We start from the raw sequence: 3,132 nt of genomic DNA on the forward strand, positions 1-3,132 counted from the left end.
TTGTCTCAGCTGTTCTGTTCATAGTATACTGGTTTTGGTTGTTTATTTAGTAAGGAATATTTTAGTTTATTTTTAACAGAATCTCAAATGACTCCTCAGCCTTAAATGGAAATTATTTAATGAACATCAGGGTAACAGATAGGGAGCTATCCTCTAGCTTAAAGTAAAACTCTTTGAAGCCTAGTTTGTCAAATGCTCTTATTCCATATATTTTGGATATGGATTTAGACATAATTAGGCAATAATAGCAGTCATAAAATCATAGAACTGAAAGATTTTGAAATATTTTTAGATAGCTGATCTGTTCTCTTCATTTTACAGAGGAGAACATGGAGGCTCCTAGACATTACATGAGGTCACTCAGTTGATTACTGGCAGAATGGGGACTATTTAGGCAGGCCTTGGCTTCTTGGTTTGGTTTTTCTAGTGAGCTAGGTTCAGATCCCACTTCAGATGTGAAACTAACGCATAAGCTTCTCTGAGCATGAATATCAACTTGAAATGATGATCATAATAATGACAGTGCCTAACTTCTAGGGTTATTTTGAAGCTCAAAATCATTGTAAACTTCTGTAAATCCTATTGAAGGGACAATCTTTTTTGTTGTCATTTGTCATTTCATAACTCACAAATTCTATCATATTCCTACAGCATTCTATATATACAGAGATGGATTATATAGTCATCCTGTTTGTATGTCAGGGACTAGAAAATGAGAATTTTTTTTTATTTTTTCAAGGCAGTGGGGTTAAGTGACTTGCCCTAGGACACACAGCTAAGTAATTATTAAGATTTGAACTCAGGTCCTCCTGACTCCAGGGCTGGTGTTCTATCCATTGCACCAGGAAATAAGATTTTTTTTTTTTTGCAAGGCAATGGGGTTAAGTGGCTTGCCCAAGGCCACACAGCTAGGTAATTATTAAGTGTCTGAGAGGGTACTCCTGACTCCAGGACTAGTGCTCTATCCACTATGCCACCTAGCCGCCCAAAATAAGAATTCTTAAACTATACGTAACTTTCAAGTTTGTCTCTTTTATCTGCTTTGTCAGTTATGGAACATATTAATTGCCATGAAGCAGTTGTTAATGGTGAGTGTCCCAAGTACCTCTTTAATGGGAAGCAATTTTCTTAGTATAATAAGCAGTCATTTACATTAACCATCATGTAATTATTGTCTAATAATTTCTAAAAGGAAATTAAATTTCTCTTTTCATTTCAATTTAATTTCTTTAATAACTTAAAATAGTTGAATTAAGCAGATAGTTCAAAGGAGTAAATATTTACTTCCTGAGGGGTGTGGGAGGCATGATAATATACATTAAACTATCTTAAAACTGTTGAGTTTATATGCTACTGAAAGATGCTATGTGTACCCAGGAAGTAAACAACTAGGAAGAATCAAAGACTTCATAGACAAGAAGATACCTGACTTGAGCCTTGAAAGAAGCTAGGGATAGAAAGCTAAGTGCATTCTGAGTATGGATTGAAGAACAGCAAAATGTGCTGCCCAAGGAAATTAATCTAACCTGTGTAAAGGTAGCTGGTGCCATATGTTGTAAAGAGATTCAAGATAAATGCTAATGAATAGCCCATTATATGAGTCTGCCTTTTCTTAGAAGCCTTAAGATCAGAAATCTGGAAGGGACTTCAGAGACCAGTGCCCTTATTTTACAGATGAGCAAACTGAGGCCTATATGATTTACCCAGAATTACATAACTAGGAATAATAAGAGCTGGGATTTGCTGACTTAAAGCCTAGTGCCATCACCACTACACCAGTCTGCTATTATTTGTAATTTATAATTTGTTCAGTTGGCAAAGACATTAGAGTGGTTGGTCCTAGAACTATGATAGGTCCCAGAAAGTGGGGCCCACTCTACCATGGCCTTCCTCTGTAATTTTGTTTATGCATATGGAATAGAATCAAGCTAATCCTATAGAAGTAATCTTAATTATGATTTTAAGAAATGATTCAGATTATATAGACTTGTCAGACTTGAGACCAAATAAGGTAATAACTCGTGTGCATGTGTGAACTCCTTAGAGAAAGTTGGAAAAGCACATACTTTTATTTCTTCGTTTGTTAATCACAGTGGAGTGTCCCTTGTGATCAGCCCTGACAAGTGGGACCCAGCTTCCTTGGATTTGTGAGGGAGGTCATCTAATCCACCTAGGACTCAAGCCAGAATCCCTTTCTTGTATAGTAGATGACCACAAGTGGTCATCTAGACTGTGACTGCTTAAAGACTGCTAGTGGGGGGGGGGGTGAGCTGGACAGAAGGGCAGCTAGGTGCAGCACAGTAGATAGAGCTTCAGCCTGTGTGACCCTGAACAAATCACTTAATCCCAGCAGTCCCAATAACAAAATGCCTCCTGAGCTAACTTTTGGATAGCACTAATTCTTGGCTATATAAGCTCCATGTAGATAGGGATGGTTTATCTCCAGTGCCTGTCACCAAGTAAGCACTTAAAAAAATATTTGAATAGGAAATTTTATATCAAATCATCTATTTCTCCTCAATATGAACTCAGTTGTTGCCCCAAAGCAACTGTATATGTAATTAGCATTACCTGTACATTTGCTGAGGATAAAAAATTTTGTTTCCTACCTCTCATTTTCCTCGTCCATGAAACTAGAGACTAGATAGGAGTAGGAGGAAAAAATTGGCTTTGAAGTCAGAAAACCTGCTTTTCAAATCCTCTCCCTTACAAACTTGTCCTCTATAGGCCTCAGTTTTGTTTTGGTTTTTTTCTGCAAAGTGAAGGAACTGGAATAAATGATCTCTAAAGTTTATTCGGTTTTGAAATCTATGATTAAGAGACCATCTCTCAAGTTCCTACCAGCTCTAAAATCTGAGGGTTTTCAGGGAAACTATCAGCATTTTTGACTATCAATAACAAAAAAATCAAATGATTATATCAATAGATGCAAAAAAAACCTTTGATAAAATACAACAGTAATAAGTAATCACTATCCAAAACCAAAAGCAAACATTGTCTATAATGGATATAGAGTTGAAGCCTTCCCAGTAACATCAGGAGTGAAGCAATTATATCCAGTATCACCACTATTAATATTATACCAGAAATACTAGCTGTAACAATGAGAAGAAAAAGAAATTGAAGGAATAA

This window comes from Macrotis lagotis, chromosome 1 (genome assembly GCF_037893015.1).
Source record: "Macrotis lagotis isolate mMagLag1 chromosome 1, bilby.v1.9.chrom.fasta, whole genome shotgun sequence".
Taxonomy (NCBI): domain Eukaryota; kingdom Metazoa; phylum Chordata; class Mammalia; order Peramelemorphia; family Peramelidae; genus Macrotis; species Macrotis lagotis.